The 23832-nt window shown below is 47.3% G+C and overlaps 2 pseudogenes; both read left to right on the top strand.

The window, feature by feature from the left end:
* LOC137535546 (zinc finger protein 208-like) overlaps positions 1 to 23832 on the top strand; it is a 274048-nt pseudogene that overhangs the window by 51508 nt on the left and 198708 nt on the right.
* LOC137537361 (U2 spliceosomal RNA) lies at positions 14474 to 14600 on the top strand (annotated as a pseudogene).

Genomic DNA, 23832 nt, shown 5'->3' with positions numbered 1-23832 from the left:
AAGGCTGATTCGGTATCCAAGGCAAGCAGGGTTTGGCAACGGAGTATCAGATATGCAAGGTACAGAATCAGTAATCAGAAGAGTGGTCAGGAAAGCAATTGATCATAACAGATAACAAATAATGCCTAGTCTTGGGTGTAAGGTCCGTGGTCATCAACACCCTGGAACTAGTCTGAAGTATAACAGAATGAAAACACAAATCCCTAGTCTTGGGTGTGAGGTCCGTGGTCATCAACACCCTGGAACTAGTCTGAAGTATAACAGAATGATAACACAATAGCAAGATAAGAATTCTGGCTCAGTGTGAATTCCCAGGTCCTCCTGGTTCTAACACACTGTAGGATCTGACTAAGGTCTGAGTGCTTCCACGTAGTGATCGCAACGGCAGACAACTTGTGGCTGGCCAGCAGTAACTATATATATTGTAGCGCTTTCTGGCGCCTCCCCTAAGTGAAGACCAATAGGAGCTAGCTCTGGCTTCAGCAGACCAGCCTGGTCAGCTGGTCCTCTCTTGGCCGTCATAAAAGTTCTGCCTCTCAGCGCGCGCGTGTATTTCTAAACCTGTGTGAACTAACAGACCCAGCCACACCAGACGCATGCTGCTGCATGCAAACCGCCGCGCTGGACGCGGAACCAGCCGCATTGCTATCAGAACATGTGGCGGTTTTTCCGCATTCTGCCATGTTATCAGACGCACGCTTCCGCATGCAAACCGCCGCACTGGACGCGGAACCAGCCGCATTGCTGTCAGGACATGCGGCGGCTTTTCCGTGTTCTGCCATGTTATCAGACGCACGCTTCCGCGTGCAAACTGCCGCATTGGACGCGGAGTCAGCCACCTTGCTATCAGCACACGCGACGGCTTTTCAGCGTTTTCTCACATAAACACAAATAGATACTTCCCAATGGGCTTCATGCTGCACTAATGTAGCCACTGTTACTCGATCCGCTATACTGAAAGATACGGCCGTCAAACTTATGATGAGATGGTATTATACACCTACTCCCCTTCATCGTATACATCCTGAATGCTCTTCTTTATGTTTTACAGGATGTGGAGCAATAGGTACCCTTTCGCATATATTTTGGAGCTGCCCTACCGCAGCAAAATTCTGGAATGACTGGCAACTTTTATTTGTTGATGTTTCAGGGGTCCGTCCTAACCTCTCGGGGACTATGTGCCTACTACATGGTCAAAATGTATCAATACCTAAGCAATTCCTAAGATTTTACCATTATATGTTGTTGGCAGCTCATTGGTCCATTGCTCTCAGTTGGAAAACTTCAGGATTAAGCATTTGTTTAGTGAAGGATAGATTGGACACTATTATGTTAACAGATAGGCTCTATTATATGAGTATTGAAAATTCAGATAAGTTTCAAAGCATATGGGGCAATTGGATGGAATTTAGGAGGCTGCATCTATCTTAACCCTTTCACATTCTCTTTTTTCTCAGATGAATATTGTTATCATAACCTGTATACATTTTATGATGTTATGATGAAACTCTATAACTTTTACCCAAACCAATAAATATACACTTATTGGATTTTTTTTTTATCAAAGACATGTAGCACAATAAATCTGGACAAAAATGTATATAGAAATTTTACTTTACTTATTTGAAAAATGTCTGCACAGAAAGTTAAAAAGATCATTTTTTTTGACAAAATTCATGTCTTTTTTGATGAATATAATACAAACTAAAAAGCACAGCAGCAATCGAATAGCACCAAAAGAAAGCTTTACTAGTGACAAGAAAAGGAGGTAAAATTCATTTAGGTGGTAGGTTGTATGACCGAGCAATAAACCGTTAAAGCTGCAGTGGTCTGAATGGAAAAAAAGTGTATGGTCCTTAAGGGGGTTTTATGACTGCAGTCCTTAAGTGGTTAAAGAGTGATGGGCTCAGACTGCAGCCCTGCCTGACTCCTCTATGCTGTTTGAAGAACGCGCTTCTCTTCCCGTCCTTTTTCACACTGCATTGGTTCCCAGTGTACTGTATGAACTCTTGATGACATCATATTCCTCCTATTTCGCTCTCTTCAGGAAAAGTGTATTTGCCGTGTGAGCAGTGGACATGGGTATGATGAGGCTGTGCAGTGTGTAGATGAGGTCGGTGGTGTGGTGTATTTGCTGTGTGAGCAGTGGACATGGGTCTTGATGAGGCTGTGCACTGTGTAGATGTGGTTGGTGGTGCGGTGTATTTGCCGCATGAGCTGTGGACATGGGTATGATGAGGCTGTGCAGTGTGTAGATGTGGTCGGTTGTGCGGTGGTTTGGCATGAACCCGGCTTGGCTATTGCTGAGTACGTGCTGCTGTGTGAGGAAAGAGAGGATCCTTTTATTCATTATGCTGTTAAATAGTTTCCCCAGTGTGCTGCTGACACAGATTCCTCTGTAGTTTGCTGGATCATATCTGTCCCCATTCTTGTAGAAGGGTGTTATGAGGCCTTCACTCCAGGCCTGAGGAAAGCAGCCCGCACTCAGGATGAGGTTGGATAGTCTTGCGAGTGCCTCATGTATGTCTGGGGGGCTGTATTTGATCATCTCTGGCAGGATGCCATCGGTACCGCTGGCCTTCTTACATATTACCAGCTTTATGCTTTCTCTTATTTCCTGCACCGTGATTGGTGTATCCAGAGGGTTTTGAAAGTCCTTGATTGTCTCCTCCATGTCCTTCAGTTTTGCGACTATTTGTTTCTGTTCCAGGGTTTGGGCATTTTCTGGGATGTCTTTGTAGAGGCCCCTGAAGTAGTGGAGCCAGATGTGGCCATTTTGGATATGAAGAGGGCTTTTCTTAGGCTTTGCGCTGATATGGTTCCAGGACTCCCAGAATGAGTTGTCTTGGAGGGAGTCTTCCAGCTGTTGGAGTTTGTGGGAGATGTGGCTCTGTTTTTCCGCCTGATGATGTCTTTGTATTGCCTCTGTGGGTGGTCATGGGCTTCCCTTAGGTCCCGGTTGTTGGGGTCTCTGTGCTTTTGGTTAGAGGCTGCCCTTAGAGAATTACGTAGCATCACTTGCCTTCACTGTCAAACCATTTTTGTGACTGTTTATTTGTGGATTGTAACGCTGGCGGAGTCGTTTCCGTTGTCAGCGCACAAGACGCGCACTGACTCAACGGAAACCCTCCACAAGCGTATAATTTGGGATACCCAGGCTAGGTGCATGGCACCTGCAGAGGGCAATTCCCACAGGCAGATGGAGTCGTGGCGTGCAGACGCGCACCGCCTCCGCACGGCCACAGACGGGAATTGAACAGAAGACAAGGCAGCCCTCTAAGAGACAGAGCACAGAGACAGAGATGAATGTGTGTTCACCGATCTAGTCGCCCCCCAGCGACTGTGAACACACATCAGCAGAACAAAAAGCAGGAACGCAATCGCCGAGAATGGCGATTGCCAAGAGACACCAGACAGAGCAAGGACAGGACACAAGAAATAGCAAAGGCACAGTAAATAACAAAGAAGACAGAGAAAACAACAAACGCTAGCTAAACGCGAACACCGCACTCAATCGCAACAGTGAACGCGTTTACGGCGCGATCTCCGCACGTTAAGCGCAACAGAGATAAGCACGCCACCCTGACTAATCAAAGACAGACAACACGAAACAAAACGCGAACGCTTGCCTAACGGTTACCTCACCGAGCCTACAGCAAGCGTTCGTATCAGACAAGACAGACAAACGCAAAACAGGAATAAAGTAGAAGGATCCACTGCTCTTCCGTCAGAGCAAGTGTGACCCAAGCAAGACAGATCAGAAGGATCCACAGCGCTAGCGCAAGAAGCTAGTGCGATCCCGGCAGGACAGAACAGAAGGATCAGTGTGATCCAAGCAAGACAGATCAGAAGGATCCACAGCGCTAGCGCAAGAAGCTAGTGCGATCCCGGCAGGACAGAACAGAAGGATCAGTGTGATCCAAGCAAGACAGATCAGAAGGATCCACAGCGCTAGCGCAAGAAGCTAGTGCGATCCCGGCAGGACAGAACAGAAGGATCAGTGTGATCCAAGCAAGACAGATCAGAAGGATCCACAGCGCTAGCGCAAGAAGCTAGTGCGATCCCGGCAGGACAGAACAGAAGGATCAGTGTGATCCAAGCAAGACAGATCAGAAGGATCCACAGCCACTAACGCTAGAGACTAGTGCGATCCAAACAAGACAGATCAGAAGGGGCTACCAGTAGCAACCGCTGCTCTGGTTAGCACCCCAGACAAACAGAACGATTTCCTGTCGACCACCGTTGGGACAGGACAATGGCAAATTACTAGACAAGACAGAACAGGCAATACAAATAATACAACCTGACTGGGCTAGAAGGGAAGCCTAATGCAATCCCCAGGAATTACTCTAAGATAACTTTAGCAAATCATGAAATGGCTGACACTCCAGGAGTGTCCATCAGGAACAAACCATGAAAAGGAAATGTCCAGCAAAGCATCCTGGGAGCAGAATGCTTTTATAGTGCCAGTCATCAAAGGAGGCAGGTAGGGGATTTGCATGACTAATGTATGCAAATTCCTCAGCAGCAGAACAGGCCAGAAACTTGAAATGGAAAGACAGGTCTCTCTTCCAGAGACCTGCAGCCCACAGACTAGAGGAATGGTCAAACAGCTGTCTGCCTGTGCAGCCAGCTGAGCGGATCATCACATGGATCTCTTGAAGTTGGTCTGCTCTAAGTTACTTTCTTTTTGCCTCCTAGTGTTGTGGCCTATTTATATTATAACTATTGTTTCTGACAGAGGGTCTTTCCTTTTTCTTAAGTAATTACTTGTTTTTAGATTCATATTTTTGGGGGGATGCTCCCTTTTTCTTTTTATTTTGGCCTCTTCCCCCTCTTTTCCTTTGGGTGTGTCCCTCATGTTGTTCAGAGGTGGGAGGAGCATTGTGTATATAAGTGTTACCTGTCACTAAAACGTTTTTTTCTGAGAGAGCGTTATGATCTCTTTGTTCAAAAAGTTGGATCTATTGACATCTAATGTCTATGGGCTGTCTGTATTGGTGCAACCATGATTAATGTACATAGTATTGTTAGAATAAATGCTAGTGTAAAGCACTGGTACTTTTCTGTTAGCCAGGCGCAACCGCTAGGTGGCGTTAATTACTATTCCCCCCCCCCCCCCCAGGCCGCCATGGATAGTGGGGAAAGGTGTAACTCCAGCGAGTTAAATTGGTGATGAGGAGGGACAGATTTGGCCTGCAGGCCTTGATTTTAACACCTGTGCTGTAGATAGAAGACTCCATTTGCTCCAAGTCGGAGCCTGTTCATATTGCCAGCAGAAGAGGGGGAGGGAGACTGCTGAATGGCAATGTCTTCTCTCTGCTCTCCTATCCAGCTCACAGCGGGCAGGACGGAGGGAAAGCAGGACTGTGTACACTCAGGGCTGAGGGAAAGCAGGACTGTGTACATGCAGGGCTGAAGGAAAGCAGGACTGTGTACACTCAGGGCTGAGGGAAAGCAGGACTGTGTACACTCAGGGCTGAGGGAAAGCAGGACTGTGTACATGCAGGGCTGAAGGAAAGCAGGACTGTGTACACTCAGGGCTGAGGGAAAGCAGGACTGTGTACACTCAGGGCTGAGGGAAAGCAGGACTGTGTATACACAGGACGGAGGGAAATCAGGTCTGTTTACACGCAGGACGGAGGGAAAGCAGGGCTGTGTACACGCAGGACGGAGGGAAAGCAGGGCTGTGTGCACACAGGATGGAGGGAGAGCAGGGCTGTGTAAACGCAGGACGGAGGGAAAAGCAGGACTGTGTACACTCAGGGCTGAGGGAAAGCAGGACTGTGTACATGCAGGGCTGAAGGAAAGCAGGACTGTGTACACTCAGGGCTGAGGGAAAGCAGGGTTGTTTACACGCAGGACTGTGTACATGCAGGGCTGTGTACACGCAGGACTGTGTACACTCAGGGCTGAGGGAAAGCAGGACTGTGTACACTCAGGGCTGAGGGAAAGCAGGACTGTGTACATGCAGGGCTGAAGGAAAGCAGGACTGTGTACACTCACGGCTGAGGGAAAGCAGGACTGTGTATACACAGGACGGAGGAAAATCAGGGCTGTGTACACGCAGGATGGAGGGAGAGCAGGGCTGTGTACACGCAGGACGGAGGGAAATCAGGGCTGTGTACACGCAGGATGGAGGGAAAGCAGGGCTGTGTACATGCAGGGCTGAAGGAAAGCAGGGCTGTGTACACACAGGATGGAGGGAAAGCAGGACTGTGTATACACAGGACGGAGGGAAATCAGGGCTGTGTACACGCAGGATGGAAGGAGAGCAGGGCTGTGTACATGCAGGACGGAGGGAAATCAGGGCTGTGTACACGCAGGATGGAGGGAGAGCAGGGCTGTGTACACGCAGGACGGAGGGAAATCAGGGCTGTGTACACGCAGGATGGAGGGAAAGCAGGCTGTGTACTCGCAGGATGGAGGGAAAGCAGGGCTGCGTACACACAGGACGGAGGGAAAGCAGGGCTGTGTACATGCTGGACGGAGGGAAAGCAGGGCTGTGTACACGCAGGATGGAGGGAGAGCAGGGCTGTGTACACGCAGGACGGAGGGAAATCAGGGCTGTGTACACGCAGGATGGAGGGAAAGCAGGCTGTGTACTCGCAGGATGGAGGGAAAGCAGGGCTGCGTACACACAGGACGGAGGGAAAGCAGGGCTGTGTACACGCAGGACGGAGGGAAAGCAGGGCTGTGTACACGCATGATGGAGGGAAAGCAGGGCTGTGTACATGCAGGATGGAGGGAAAGCAGGGCTGTGTACATGCAGGATGGAGGGAAAGCAGGGCTGTGTACACGCATGATGGAGGGAGAGCAGGGCTGTGTGCACACAGAGGGCTCATTCACACCTAGGATGTTTTGCAATTTTATTTATTTATTTATTTATTTTATTTTTTTTGAGCAACAGCAATAAAAAAAAAAAACTCCCTAAAATCACTAGTGCTATGAATGCTCATTGGGTTAGTTCATATCAGCGCATTTCATCTGCTTTCCGCTCATCAAAGTGCGCATGTACCATTTTTAGGGCGTTTTTGCTACAATGGAAGGTATAGGAAAACGCATCCGCTTACAAAATTGCTTTGAGCGGCGATTGCTTTTGTGCTTTTAAGAATAAATACATTGTATTTCTTCTTTTCCAGGTCAAAGGGTTCAATTCCTGACCTGCAAAATCTCTTTGAAAAGCGATGGACACAAAATCGTAACTCGCAGTGAAGCGAAAAAAAGAGCAAAAAAATCAAACATCGTTTGCAATTTCAATTTTAGATGTGAACAAAGCCAGGACAGAGGGAAAGCAGGGCTGTGTACACGCAGGACAGAGGGAAAGCAGGGCTGTGTACATGCAGGACAGAGGGAAAGCAGGGCTGTGTACACGCAGGACAGAGGGAAAGCAGGGCTGTGTACACGCAGGACAGAGGGAAAGCAGGGTTGTGTACACGCAGGACAGAGGGAAAGCAGGGTTGTGTACATGCAGGACAGAGGGAAAGCAGGGTTGTGTATACACAGGACGGAGGGAAATCAGGGCTGTGTACACGCAGGATGGAGGGAGAGCAGGGCTGTGTACATGCAGGACGGAGGGAAATCAGGGCTGTGTACACGCAGGATGGAGGGAGAGCAGGGCTGTGTACACGCAGGACGGAGGGAAATCAGGGCTGTGTACACGCAGGATGGAGGGAAAGCAGGCTGTGTACTCGCAGGATGGAGGGAAAGCAGGGCTGCGTACACACAGGACGGAGGGAAAGCAGGGCTGTGTACACGCAGGACGGAGGGAAAGCAGGGCTGTGTACACGCATGATGGAGGGAAAGCAGGGCTGTGTACATGCAGGATGGAGGGAAAGCAGGGCTGTGTACATGCAGGGCTGAGGGAAAGCAGGGCTGTGTACATGCAGGATGGATGGAAAGCAGGGCTGTGTACACGCATGATGGAGGGAGAGCAGGGCTGTGTGCACACAGAGGGCTCATTCACACCTAGGATGTTTTGCAATTTTATTTATTTTTTTATTTATTTATTTTATTTTTTTTGAGCAACAGCAATAAAAAAAAAAAACTCCCTAAAATCACTAGTGCTATGAATGCTCATTGGGTTAGTTCATATCAGCGCGTTTCATCTGCTTTCCGCTCATCAAAGTGCGCATGTACCATTTTTAGGGCGTTTTTGCTACAATGGAAGGTATAGGAAAACGCATCCGCTTACAAAATTGCTTTGAGCGGCGATTGCTTTTGTGCTTTTAAGAATAAATACATTGTATTTCTTCTTTTCCAGGTCAAAGGGTTCAATTCCTGACCTGCAAAATCTCTTTGAAAAGCGATGGACACAAAATCGTAACGCGCAGTGAAGCGAAAAAAAGAGCAAAAAAATCGAACATCGTTTGCAATTTCAATTTTAGATGTGAACAAAGCCAGGACAGAGGGAAAGCAGGGCTGTGTACACGCAGGACAGAGGGAAAGCAGGGCTGTGTACATGCAGGACAGAGGGAAAGCAGGGCTGTGTACATGCAGGACAGAGAGAAAGCAGGACTGTGTACACGCAGGACAGAGGGAAAGCAGGGCTGTGTACACGCAGGATGGAGGGAAAGCAGGGCTGTGTACATGCAGGACAGAGGGAAAGCAGGGCTGAGTACATGCAGGACAGAGAGAAAGCAGGACTGTGTACACGCAGGACAGAGGGAAAGCAGGGCTGTGTACATGCAGGACAGAGGGAAAGCAGGGCTGTGTACATGCAGGACAGAGAGAAAGCAGGACTGTGTACACGCAGGACAGAGGGAAAGCAGGGCTGTGTACACGCAGGACAGAGGGAAAGCAGGGCTGTGTACATGCAGGACAGAGGGAAAGCAGGGCTGTGTACATGCAGGACAGAGAGAAAGCAGGACTGTGTACACGCAGGACAGAGGGAAAGCAGGGCTGTGTACACGCAGGACAGAGGGAAAGCAGGGTTGTGTACACGCAGGACAGAGGGAAAGCAGGGTTGTGTACATGCAGGACAGAGGGAAAGCAGGGTTGTGTACACATAGGACTGAGAGAAAGCAGGACTGCATACAAAGCAGGACAGAGGGAAAGCAGGACTGTGTACACGCAGGACAGAGGGAAAGCAGGGTTGTGTACATGCAGGACAGAGGGAAAGCAGGGTTGTGTACACATAGGACTGAGAGAAAGCAGGACTGCATACAAAGCAGTACGGAGGGTAAGCAGGGCTGTGTGCATGCAAGATAGAGGGAATGCAGGGCTGTGTACACGCAGGACAGAGGGAAAGCAGGGCTGTGTACATGCAGGACAGAGGGAAAGCAGGGCTGTGAACACCCATGACTGAGGGAAAGCAGGGCTGCATACACGCAGGATGAAGGGAAAGCAGGACTGTGTACACGCAGATTGGAGGAAAAGTAGGGTTGTGTACATGCAGGATGGAGGAAAAGCAGGGCTGTGTACACCCATGACTGAGGGAAAGCAGGGCTGTGTACACACAGGATGGAGGGAAAGTAGGGCTGTGTACACACAGATTGGAGGAAAAGTAGGGCTGTGTACATGCAGGATACAATTCAAGAACGGAAAGAAAACACCAAAGGTTCAGCATACCACTGTATTGGAGCAGACAAAAGTGCAAGATGCACACAACATGTTTCGGGCATTGCCCTTCCTCAGGTGTACCGCCCCTCACCTTAGTGACACCTTTATACCCACCTCTAGGAACTCATTAACACAATATCCAAACAATTAAACAATGATTAAATAACAAACTGTAATCTCATCTGGGGAACTACACCATCAGGTGTCTACCCCAGTCTAATGCTGAGCAGAGCTTCTCCCAGAACACATAATCTTGTATACAATACCAATACTCATTGAGACCATTAGGACATACACAGTTACATTTTCTAATCCATCTTGCCTCACACTGTAGCAGCAATTTTTCTGTCCCCCCCCCCCCCCCCCCCCATTGCGGGGCTGGAACTTCTTCCAATACAAACCACCTCAACTGAACATTGGGTAAGGATTTTGGTGAAGGCGCCCTTAAAAATTACAAATAAACGCCAATTTGGTAGTGGAAAGGTGATCTCTTACCTCCAATGAAGACTCACATAGATGAAAAAGGAGTCTTTATTACAAAAACAGTTATTCTGTGGACTACGCGTTTCACAGGACACAGCCCACTTCATCAGGTCAATACAAACAGAAAACCTACGATATAAATTTATATAAACATATAAAATACAGTACACACGATCACAGTAGAACATAATAAAACAACCTTTTTGTTATTGGTCATTTGCAAACTCCCTGGGTGGTAAGGCCTATACATGTCATTACATTGTAATCACTATAAGCACTGGGATTACGTGTATAGGTGGAGAGATCTCCGTACCCTATAGGGACCTGGCTATATTTATAGTATCTCTGAGCAGATAGAAATCTCCAGGGCTTGGTGTTGACACTATATCGTAGGCCATTGTACATATCATATAATATTAAAACTGACATTAAGGGTCCGTTTCCACTTGTGTCGTCACGCGTCAGTAAAACGTGCGGCGGCACTTCCGGGTCTGCAGGAACGCAGGCGTACCCCAGAAGCCATGACATGCACGGCTATGGGATTCACAGCCCCCCGCGCGAAATCTGTGGCCAGTGTTGGCTTAATCGCTAGCGCAAGCAATTCGGCCGGCGGCGCCATAGTTTCCTATGGCAGAGTTTCCCCGCGCGATTTGCCTGTGGGGAAACTTTGCGGATTCGGAGCGGATATATATATATATATATATATACAGTATATATAAATATATATATATATATATATATATATATTGTATATATATTATATATTATCTCACCTGAGCAGCTGTATGATGCATAGTAACAAAATGTTGTGAAACTGAACTTTCATATTCTTTATTACCTTCTACTAGGTTAGTAATGCTTCTCTTATGTTCCTCTATGCGTTGTTTATCAAGTCTCTCCGTCTTCCCGATGTAAACCAGACCACAGGGACACTTGAGGCCATACACAATGTAAGGACTCAAGCAGGTAAACCTGCCCCTGATCTGCACTTTCACACCAGTAGACGGATGAGAAATACAGTTTCCTTATAGTTATCGCATTACAACAACTACAGCTCAAGCAGGGTACTGTTCCCCTTCTAGCTGCTTCTACAATTGTTCTTTCTTTTTTTACAATGTTGGTACTGCATACTCTGTCCTTAATGGTTCTCCCTCTGTGGTTTGTGAAGACTGACGGCTCTTTAAATACATTTCCAAACTCAGGGTCCTGGTTCAAGATTGGCCAGAATTTGTGCACCACGGACCGGACTTTCTCGGACAGATGCCCGTAATCGCATACAAATGGTATGCAGCCAGACTTCTTTTTGGGTTTTGGAAGCAGTAGGCTTCCTCTATTCAGGGATCTCACCTCCCTACTGATCCTTCTCTGGCCATGCTCCTCATATCCCTTTTCTACCAGCTTTTTGATTAATTTTTCCGACAAACTGTCATAATCCTCCACAGACGATGAGATTCGGCTGGCCCTCAGAAACTGTCCCTTGGGGATGCCCTTTTTGACCGGATGTGGATGAACTGTCAGTGTGCAACAAATTGTTGCGCTCTGTCGGTTTTTGAAAAAGTTTCATACACAACACCCCCTTATCGACGGAAATTGTCACGTCTAAATAATTAATGCTGTCTTCTGAGCATTCAGCCGTAAACTAATGGTTGGATAGACCTCATTAGCCTTGCAATGCTTTCCATCGGTCATGCGTGTACACAGGTTAGAGGGAAAGCAGGGCTGTGTACACATAGGACAGAGGGAAAGCGGGGCTGTGTACATATAGGACGGAGGGAAAGCAGAGCTGTGTACACATAGGACAGAGGGAAAGCGAGGCTGTGTACACATAGGACAGAGGGAAAGCGGGGCTGTGTACATATAGGACGGAGGGAAAGCAGAGCTGTGTACACACAGGACAGAGGGAAAGCGAGGCTGTGTACAGGTAGGACAGAGGGAAAGCAGGGCTGTGTACACACAGGACGGAGGGAAAGCGAGGCTGTGTACACACAGGATGGAGGGAAAGCGGGGCTGTGTACACATAGGACAGAGGGAAAGCAGGGCTGTGTACACATAGGACAGAGGGAAAGCAGGGCTGTGTACACACAGGACAGAGGGAAAGCAGGGCTGTGTACACACAGGACAGAGGGAAAGCAGGGCTGTGTACATGCAGGATGGAGGAAAAGCAGTGCTGTGTACATGCAGGGCTGAGGGAAAGCAGAGCTGTGTACACGCAGGATGGAGGGAAAGCAGGGCTGTGTACACGCAGGGCTAAGGGAAATCAGGGCTGTGTACACTCAGGACAGAGGGAAAGCAGAGCTGTGTAGACATGCACCTTTGCTTTGCCAACATTCTCCACCAATTGTGATATTCTGGGGATTTTAGCCCATTGGTAGAGGAGATCAAAGCATCAAGGGTCACAACATACCAGCCAGTGAGTAGAGTTAAAACAAAACAATAGCAATGTATTTTGTCAGTCAAACAATGTCCAAACAACAAAAAATGATACACCACACTGGGTATTCAGCAGGGTTGTAGTCACACACCAGATATACAGACTTCTGTATCTGTACCAACCCTAGCTCAGGCTTCTTGCCCTCTGCAGCCACACTGGCTTGTGAGTGACACCCTGCCATAGGCCTAATGGCAGTCCTGGGCCACTCACCCATTCAGGCTTCTCCTGTAGTCTAAGTACTGGAGTCCAACTCCCCTCCAGCACTTTACAGGATCAGCATCCTTGCTTCAATAGGCCTGGCTGCCCTCTCTTGGCTGCACAGCCTTTCAGGAGCTCCTTGCTCCACACACAGCCCACTGCATACTGAGTGATGCAGCCTTTTATGCAAATAACACAGGTGAGCCAGTTAAGCGCCATCTTGTGCCCTCGTGCACATTCACTGGGACTTCACTCACTTCCGTGGGCGGGGCTTTGCCCCCTGCATCAGTGCCATATTGTGTCCTTGTGCACACTTGCTGGGACTTCACTCACTTCCGTGGGCGGGGCTTTCCTCCCTGCATCGGTGCCATCTTGTGCCCTCGTGCACACTTGCTGGGACTTCACTCACTTCCATGGGCGGGGCTTTCCTCCCTGCATCGGTGCCATCTTGTGCCCTCGTGCACGCTTGCTGGGACTTCACTCACTTCCATGGGCGGGGCTTTCCTCCCTGCATCGGTGCCATCTTGTGCCCTCATGCACGCTCGCTGGGACTTCACTCACTTCCGTGGACGGGACGTTCCTCCCTGTGTAAGCCCCATCTTGTGCACGCTTGCTGGGACTTCACTCACTTCTGTGGGCGGGGCTTTCCTCCCTGCTTTGGCGCCATCTTGTGCCCTTGTTCACACTTGTTGGGACTTCTCCAGGAAGAAGTTTGTGCGGTTTAGCTTTGCCTTTTGTTAGCTTGGAGGTGTCTGCTTCCATCGTGTGCTTCTCCATCTTTGCCGCTTATATAAAGCCAGAAGTCAATCACTTTGAGTTGGAGAGGCCAGAGCTACATGTTCATGTTTCCTTGTCTGTCTGCGGCCGGCCACCCCCCCCAAACCTCCGCTTCTTATGAGGGCTTCAGTGTCACAGTAAAGATGCACGCGACATTCATTAAATGTGAGCCACAGGATCTCTGCTGCCATGACTCCTACAGACTAGGAGAGGACTAATAATAATGAGATGCAAATGTCTCTGAGTTTATGCAAATGTACATTTTTATGCAAATATATGCAGCTTGAAAATGGACCAATCAAGTCCCACCCAGGTTTAAATTGATCAATTTTCAAGCTCCATATATTTGCATAAAAATGTACATAAATTTGCATAAACTCTGAAATATTTACATCTCATTGATCATCCTTAGAGGGACATCTCAAGCGGTGCTGGAGATCTGCAATCTGCCATGGGGGTCCCCTCCCTACCCTCTATATGGGGGATTGTAGGAGGCCTGGCTGGGGGGATATTCAGCATGAAATGTAATGAATGAGGGGAGCATCTTTCTGCACATGCCCAGATCTCTGGTGACCAGCAGCGATTCTCTCTCCTCCACTGCTAATTCTCCCCATACTTTCCCACCACACTGACAGAATAATACAAATACCCACCATGCCTCTGGCTGAGCTAGCTTCCTGCTGCATGGCAATGGCACCCATAAGAGCTGGGGTACAAATGCCATCTATAGGGCCACACGTAGGGATCTCCTCCTCTCACTCTCGCATTCTGGACTTCTCACCTCTCCTCTGGAACTCTCTCCCACAGTCTGTCCATCAGGCCCCAGACCTGGGAATGTTAAGTCACACCCTCCAGACACTCCTATTCAGACAAGCTTGTAATTAGCTATGCTAATAATTTGAGGTTGACTACCTCATCCACTAACCCCATAGTCTACTCCCTTATGCTGGGAATACACCAGGAGTTTTTCAGCAGACAGATGGTTCTTTCGATAATTTCCCACAGGTCTGATCTGATTTTCTGATCGCTTCTCGGCCTTTTGGCTAAGATCAAGTGTAGTATCTGTTCTTGAAATTTTTGGGGGGACCTGGAAGGATGGCACTGTGGCAGGGTGTCCTTCCTGGTCGTAATTCCCAGGAGTTGATTGAATGGATCTATACCATGGTCGAGGCTGAATAGCTGAGGGCTTTGCTTAGGCGTACTGCCCCTGGAAGTGGCGCTCCAGGTGCACCTGAAAAAACCTGAGATGTGGCAGATCTCAGGCGGAAGTAGGGTGCTTTGATCTGTACTGCCCATATGCATAGCCAACTAACGCAGCTCCTCGGCCTTTTGGCTAGGGAGAGTGCGGAATTTTTATCACTCCGGCCGCAAGGTCGGGGCCAGCTTGCTGGCACCGGGGACTTGTCCCCAGGGGACTTCGGTCCCCACCCGGCTCCCTCTCGGGGGAGCCACCGACCATGTGGGATGCCACATGGCCAGGCCCTGTGGGTAACCACAGGGCAGTCCAGGGTCCTCCAGCCCTTCGGGTGTTGGAGGATGCCGCCAGTGTCCTCCGACTCTCGGGTTGGAGGATGCTTAGTACCCCCTGCGCCGATGGCAAACACCGGAAACTTCGGGGAACACCGGAAGGGCCCTGCTGTATTGTGGGGCCCGTGGCTACTCATGCACGTTTTGTGAGGGTGCTTTAGGGCACTCACGCTTTTTCCGTGCATGGGGCTAATAGCCTTGCTGACCGGGACTCCTGTTGCATGCAACAGGAGCCAAGAAAGCTAAAAAAAAAAAAATTATTTGAGGTTGACTACCTCATCCACTAGCCCCATAGTCTACTCCCTTATGCTGGGAATACACCTGGAGTTTTTTCAGCAGACAAATGGTTCGTTCGATAATTTCTGACGGGTCTGATCTGATTTTAAGATCAATTTTCTCATAGAAGTGAATGGAAATCGATCAGAAAAACTATCGGAAAGTAAATCTGCCAAAACAACTCATTGTGTATTCCCAGCATAAGTGTCTCCACTCCACTACCCTCTAGATTGTAAGCTCACAAGATCAGGACCTCTCCCTTGTGTTTCATGTTTCTGTGCATTTTATCAAATGTGATATATACAGCCCTAAGGCCCAAACGCTGTAATTACAGCGCAGCAGATTTGGGCGCAGCCGGCGCCACCATAGACAGTAATAGGAATTACGGCTTTAGCGGCGCACAGGGAGTAACTTCAGCGCTGGGAGAAGATAGAGTTGAAGTTACTTTTAAAACACTGTAATTCAGTCACCAGCAATAGCTGGAAGCCGAAATACATCATTCTCCACCATCCACATGGACCTGGGGGGGGGAATAGTAATTAACATCCCTGGGACTTGTGCAGGAGCAGGATATACTGGCTGTATCCTGTGCCCAAGTCACCCGGCGGTGATTTCATATGTCTGCCCTAAGGACAGCCCTGTGCCGTATAGAGATGTAAATGTTTACTTAAGTAGCAACAGGCAATGTATCGATATTAATAATAACAAAAACCTTCCTAACCGGGTTATGTGGAAGGTACCAGTGTGAACCACACCGGTGTGCTGCGGTCCTCGCTGATCCCCCACCTATGTACAGTGGTGTGAAAAACTATTTGCCCCCTTCCTGATTTCTTATTCTTTTGCATGTTTGTCACACTTAAATGTTTCTGCTCATCAAAAACCGTTAACTATTAGTCAAAGTCTCAAAGATAACATAATTGAACACAAAATGCAGTTTTAAATGATGGTTTTTATTATTTAGTGAGAAAAAAAAAATCAAAACCTGCATGGCCCTGTGTGAAAAAGAAATTGCCCCCTGAACCTAATAACTGGTTAGGCCACCCTTAGCAGCAATAACTGCAATCAAGCGTTTGCGATAACTTGCAACGAGTCTTTTACAGCGCTTTGGAGGAATTTTGGCCCACTCATCTTTGCAGAATTGTTGTAATTCAGCTTTATTTGAGGGTTTTCTAGCATGAACCATCTTTTTAAGGTCATGCCACAACATCTCAATAGGATTCAGGTCAGGACTTTGACTAGGCCACTCCAAAGTCTTCATTTTGTTTTTCTTCAGCCATTCAGAGGTGGATTTGCTGGTGTGTTTTGGGTCATTGTCCTGCTGCAGCACCCACGATCGCTTCAGCTTGAGTTGACTAACAGATGGCCGGACATTCTCCTTCAGGATTTTTTGGTAGACAGTAGAATTCATGGTTCCATCTATCACAGCAAGCCTTCCAGGTCCTGAAGCAGCAAAACAACCCCAGACCATCACACTACCACCACCATGTTTTACTGTTGGTATGATGTTCTTTTGCTGAAATGCTGTGTTACTTCTACGCCAGATGTAACGGGACACGCACCTTCCAAAAAGTTCAACTTTTGTCTTGTCGGTCCACAAGGTATTTTCCCAAAACTCTTGGCAATCAGTGAGATGTTTTTTTAGCAAAATTGAGACGAGCCTTAATGTTCTTTTTGCTTAAAAGTGGTTTGCGCCTTGGATATCTGCCATGCAGGCTGTTTTTGCCCAGTCTCTTTCTTATGGTGGAGTCGTGAACACTGACCTTAATTGAGGCAAGTGAGGCCTGCAGTTCTTTAGATGTTGTCCTGGGGTATTTTGTGGCCTCTCGGATGAGTTTTCTCTGCGCTCTTGGGGTAATTTTGGTCGGCCGGCCACTCCTGGGAAGGTTCATCACTGTTCCATGTTTTTGCCATTTGTGGATAATGGCTCTCACTGTGGTTCGCTGGAGTCCCAAAGCTTTAGAAATGGCTTTATAACCTTTACCAGACTGATAGATCTCAATTACAGTACTTTTGTTCTCATTTGTTCTTGAATTTCTTTGGATCTTGGCATGATGTCTAGCTTTTGAGGTGCTTTTGGTCTACTTCTCTGTGTCAGATAGCTCCTATTTATGTGATTTCTTGATTGAAACGGGTGTGGCAGTAATCAGGCCTGGGGGTGACTACAGAAATTGAACTCAGGTGTGATAAACCACAGTTAAGTTATTTTTTAACAAGGGGGGCAATCACTTTTTCACACAGGGCCATGTAGGTTTTGAGTTTTTTTTCTCACTAAATATAAAATATCATTTAAAACTGCATTTTGTGTTCAATTATGTTATCTTTGACTAATAGTTAATGGTTTTTGATGAGCAGAAACAATTAAGTGTGACAAACATGCAAAAGAATAAGAAATCAGGAAGGGGGCAAATTGTTTTTCACACCACTGTATATGTCTCAGGGAGGGGTGTAGCTATCCAGCACGCAGGTGGGACAAGCAGAGCGTAATACAACTGGGTGAGTAGATAAGTCCGAGGGGCGGTGTTATCAACCACCTCAGGTCCTGTGCAATACTACTCATAGCAGCTGCTCAAACGACATACTGGGAAAGACATACATAGGGTGCAAATATATACAGTGACACAACTGTGACATGTTTCACCATGAAGGGCCTCGTCAAAGTAGAAACAGGGCAACAGAAATACAGCTATTTACAATATCCCTCCACTAGAATTCACAGTAGCGAACAGCCCCAGTCAGAGCTGAGTTGCCAAATAAGCCTCCAGGTTAAATACCTGTGTGTTAGCAGCCTAGACACGCCCCTAAGGTGTTGCCCGTGTTCTAGGGTGACCATATTTTGATTTCCAAAAAAGAGGACGATCACAACAGCATGTGGACGTGGGTGTGGTCATGGGTGGGGTCAAATATACATGAACTTAGCAGTGTGCTGTCCAACTTCGTGGGCATGGAGGGCTGTTTTTTTTTTTCCAGACCACATGGTGGAGGGCCGGCCGACCAGAAAATGCAATCAGATTCGCAGAAGATTTCCCCACAAAATGCAATGAGATTGGCAACAGATATCCCAGAAATGCTATGAGATTGGCAGCATATTTCTCTACAAATGCTATGAGATTGGCAGCATATTTCCGCTCAAATGGAATCAGATTGGCAGCATATTTCCCCACAAATGCAATGAGATTGGCAGCATATTTCCGCACAAATGCAATGAGATCGGCAGCAGATTTCCCCACAAATGCTATGAGATTGGCAGCACATTTCCCCACAAATGATATGAGATTGGCAGCAGATTTCCCCACAAATGCAATGAGATTGGCAGCAGATTTCCCCACAAATGCAATGAGATTGGCAGCAGATTTCCCCACAAATGCAATGAGATTGGCAGCAGATTTCCTCACAAATACTATGAGATTGGCAGCAGATTTCCCCACAAATGCTATGATATTGGCAGCACATTTCCCCACAAATGGCAGCAGATTTCCCCACAAATGCTATGAGATTGGCAGCACATTTCCCCACAAATGCAATGAGATTGGCAGCACTTTTCCCCACAAATGCAATGAGATTGGTAGCACATTTCCCCACAAATGCATTCTTATTGGCAGCAGATTTCCCCACAAATGCTATGAGATTGGCAGCAGATTTCCGCACAAATGCAATGAGATCGGCAGCAGATTTCCCCACAAATGCTATGAGATTGGCAGCACATTTCCCCACAAATGATATGAGATTGGCAGCAGATTTCCCCACAAATGCAATGAGATTGGCAGCAGATTTCCCCACAAATGCAATGAGATTGGCAGCAGATTTCCCCACAAATGCAATGAGATTGGCAGCAGATTTCCCCACAAATACTATGAGATTGGCAGCAGATTTCCCCACAAATGCTATGATATTGGCAGCACATTTCCCCACAAATGGCAGCAGATTTCCCCACAAATGCTATGAGATTGGCAGCACATTTCCCCACAAATGCAATGAGATTGGCAGCACTTTTCCCCACAAATGCAATGAGATTGGTAGCACATTTCCCCACAAATGCATTCTTATTGGCAGCAGATTTCCCCACAAATGCTATGAGATTGGCAGCAGATTTCCCCACAAATGCTATGAGATTGGCAGTAGATTTCCCTACAAATGCTATGAGATTGGCAGCAGATTTCCCCACAAATGCAATGAGATTGGCAGCAGATTTCCCCACAAATGCAATGAGATTGGCAGCACATTTCCCCACAAATGCAATCTTATTGCCAGCACATTTCCCCACAAAATGCAATCAGATTGTCAACAGATTTCCCCACAAAATGCAACCAGATTGTTGGCAGGTTTCCACACAAAATGCAATTAGATTGACGGCAGATTTCCCCACAAAATGCAGTATATGTAGCCAGGTCTATAGTGGGCTAACATTAATTACCTGGAGGGAGGGTGGTTGGGCTAGCTGCCATGCTATTTGCGGAGCAGACACTGCACCGGGTAGGCAGTTAGGTAGCCGGGTGGGAGGGTAGGCAGATAGGTAGCCGGGTAGGCAGTTATGTAGCCGTGTAGGAGGGTAGGCAGATAGGTAGCTGGGTGGGCAGTTAGGTAGACGGATGGGAGCATAGACAGATAGGTAGACGGGTGGGAGGGTAGTCAGATAGGTAGCCAGGTGGGAAGTTAGGTAGCTGGGTGGCAGGGTAGGCAGATAGGTAGCCGAATGGGCAGTTAGGTAGCTGGGTGGCAGGGTAGGCTGATAGGTAGCCGGGTAGGCTGTTAGGTAGCAGGGTAGGCAGTTAGGTAGCTGGGTGGGAGGGTAGGCTGCTACGTAGCCGGGTGGAAGGGTAGGTAGACAGGTAGTTTATGGGGTGGGGGGGCCCGACTCCTATCCTCCCTGCCTCACCTGGGGTGGGGGTCCCCCCCTTTTATGAGCGGCAGGAGAGCGGCATATACAGCAGGCTCCAGCTGGGTAAAGCAGACGGTAGAGGTCCAGCCTCCCGGGCTACTCTGCGGCTGTCTCATCTGTATGCCGTTCCAATAAATCAGGAAGCAGTGCAAGCAGCATACAGAGGAGACAGCGTAGCCCTGGAGGCTGGACCTCTAGCATCTGATTTACCCCGCCGGAGCCTGCTGTATATGCCGCTTTTACGCTGCTCATAATAAAAGGGGGCCCCCGAGGTGAGGGGGGGGATAATAAAATTTAAAAAAAATGTGGTGAAACCTTAATGGGCCCCTGCCCCGGACATTTCAAAAACCCGCCAGGAAGCCCTGGACAGGTCGGAAAAAGTGGACCTGACCGGGCAAAAGAGGATGCCTGGTCACCCTACCGTGTTCACCTCTGCATAGAATTACCCAGGGTGCAGGTGTGCATGGGATGTACCCCTCCATCAGCATATCTCGAATGGGCTGTATGAGGAGATGGGCAGGTGCATTCAACCTAGTTCCCTGTGTCATTTCTTGGGATTAACAAGTGATTACCCCATGTCATTTCCTGGGTGTAGCCAGGGATTACCCCATGTCATTTCCTGGTTGTAGCCAGGGATTACCCCATGTCATTTCCTGGGTGTAGCCAGGGATTACCCCATGTCATTTCCTGGGTGTAGCCAGAGATTACCCAATGTAATTTCCTGGGTGTGGTCAGGGAGTACCCCATGTCATTTCCTGGGTGTGGTCAGGGATTACCCAATGTCATTTCCTGCCTGTAGCCAGGGATTACCCCATGCAGGGCCGGATTTTTACAAAGGCCACGGCCTAGGGCGGTCAAAAATCAGAAGGATAAAAGGGCGGCAGGACCTGAGAGAGATAAGAGGCTGCATGTCAAAATAAATCATTTCTCCTGCTCCGAACCTGCCATGCTTTGCTGCACACACTGTCAGAATTCCAGAGCTCCATGTATTTTCCTTACATCATGGTGTACAATGAGACAGTGCTATCTCCTGAACATACAAGCTTTAGTTTAGTGCCAGGGGTGTAGAGAAACATGGATCGCCATGTGCTTGCTGCACAGTCTGTGACTCCAGTAAGGTAAACATTTTAACAGAATTATTTCCACTTTACAACTCAAGCTGGGCTAAACAATGTATTGCTGGTCAGACTCTGTTAATGACTTGAGCCATTCCTTCACCTCTCTCCCCCTGGATTGTAAATCTTAAACAGAAAGATAAGGGTTTTTTTTTCCTTAGAGAGATTTATGACAGCCAGTTCTAAGCTAAATCTTAACCCCTTGCTGGCTCATTTTAAAGCAGCAGTACTGTCTGCAGTAGTATGAGATAGACAACTTCTCTATAATTATAATTGCAAATGTACTGTTGTATACTGTTGTATTGTTACATTCTGTTTTGTATACCAAAAGTAATAACATATAAAACTGTGAAAGAATCAGTACAATAAATAATATAAAATAAATGCAACAGATCTGTGATTACAGAAGAGCAGAGAGGGAGATGAACGTCGCCCTGCTACTTCATGCCTGGTACACACCATGCAATTTCCCATCAGATAGACGGGTCGAATCGATTTTTTCTGACAGGTCTAATCTGATTTCTGATCATTTTTCTAATCGAGTTTGTATAAGTGATCGGAAAATCGATTCAACCCATCTATCTGGTGCATACCAGGCATTAGGTACTCACTGCTCTGACAGGAAAAACAATCATTCATCATTTTTCAGAGAGAAAACATTCATAGGTATACACGAGTCACTATAACAGGCATTTCCTCCTGCAAACAAGTGATCGTTAGTCAGGGTGTTGGACAGAATGAGATTGAGTGAAGGTGCATACACACATCAGACCATAGTCTTTGTTCCTGCAAAAGATCCGTTCCAGCAAAATGCGTTCATAGTCTATGATATCTGCAGATCCTCATACACACTTTGTTTAACAGACATTCATCTGCAGATCAGACAATCATCTGCAGATCTGAAAATCCATCCTGGTGGATCAGATCTGCAGATGAATGTCTGTTAAACAAGGTGTGTATGATGATCTGCAGATATCATAGACTATGAATGCATTTTGCAGGAACGGATCTTTTGCAGGAACTGATCTTTTGCAGATACTGATCTGTTGCATGTGTACAGCATCTTTGGGCTTGATTCACAAAAGAATGCTAACTGTTAGCACGGCTGTTTTCGCGTGAATTTTCGCATTGCGCGCGCTTGCGAATTTTAGCGCGAAACGATAACGTTTTCGCGCACAAACGCGAATTTTCACGCAAAAACGATATCAATTTCGCGGGAAAATTAGCGTTTGCGCGCGAAAAAGTTATCGTTTTGCGCGAAAATTCGCGAGCGCGCGCAATGCGAAAATTCGCGCGAAAACGGCCGTGCTAACAGTTAGCACTCTTTTGTGAATCAAGCCCTTTATGTGCAGCATCTTGCAAAGGTTTCTATCTGATGTGGCGTTCAGCTCCATAGAATAGACTGTGTAGGTGTGGCTCTCATACTACATGGAAGGGGGAAAAATTGGTCTGTGATCTTTCATCTTCCAAAGACTATGATCTGATGTGTGTATGCACCCTGAGTGTGTGTGCGGGGGGGGGGGAGGGGCGGTTGGTGGTACCGGGCCTAGGGCACTGGGAAGTCCAAATCCGGCCCTGACCCCATGTCATTTCCTGGGTGTGGTCAGGGATTACCCCATGTCATTTCCTGGGTGTGGTCAGGGATTACCCCATGTCATTTCCTGGGTGTAGCCAGGAATTACCCTGTGTGATTTCCTGGGTGTGGTCAGGGATTACTCGATTGCTACTCCCATAAAGCGGTGGGTATGAATTTGCAGGTTCATGTAAATTAACATATGAGTCCCGCAGTGATGGTCTGTAAAGCCTCACATCCCCTGTATAAGGCAAGATGTGATAGAGGCATAAGACTCAGGGGTAAATCAATGAGAGAGAATCTAGAACAATACAATCACAATACATGCTGTATAATACAAGACAGTGTGAACCAGGTAAGGATAAATGGCACAGGTAACAGTAGTGGGGATGTTTTTAACCACTTCACCTCTCCCGGCACGAGAATCTACTTACCTGCTTTACGTTGCAGGGACGTATATACTCCTCCCTTGCTGCCGTGCACTTGCCCCCTCCCCCATGCTTGTTCTTGCCACCGATGAGTAGAGAGGGCATGAATGAATGGGAACGAAGTTCCTATTCATTAATCTAAATCCCCGTTTGAATGACACCGGCGATCAATTAGATGCCATGTCATTCACAAAAGCTGATACTTACACATCCACTCATTGCTTCCTGTTCAGCTTGCTAATAATACGCAACAGAAAGGAATGCATGAGGCCATTTTGTGGCCAAATAGTAAAATTACACCTACGTACAATTTTTTTTACAAATAAAATGTCATACATTTACATTTACAATTAACTATTTCCCTCCTACACTCTCCCATAGTACCCAGGTTTGTTTGTTTTTTCTGTATTTAAAAAAAAACATAAATAGTAACCTGAGTGGCTGAACTTTTTAAATATGTATGTCACTAGGGTATATTACTGTTATTTTTTAAATCATGGGCTTGTAAATAGTGATGGATGCGAAATTGAAAAAAAAATGCACCTTTATTTCCAAATAAAATATTGGTACCATACATTGTACTAGGG

The sequence above is a fragment of the Hyperolius riggenbachi genome, chromosome 10 (assembly GCF_040937935.1).
Source record: "Hyperolius riggenbachi isolate aHypRig1 chromosome 10, aHypRig1.pri, whole genome shotgun sequence".
In the NCBI taxonomy this organism is placed as follows: Eukaryota; Metazoa; Chordata; class Amphibia; order Anura; family Hyperoliidae; genus Hyperolius; species Hyperolius riggenbachi.
The sequence above is the reverse complement of the archived record's forward strand: the minus strand, read 5'-3'. Positions and strand labels throughout refer to the sequence as shown.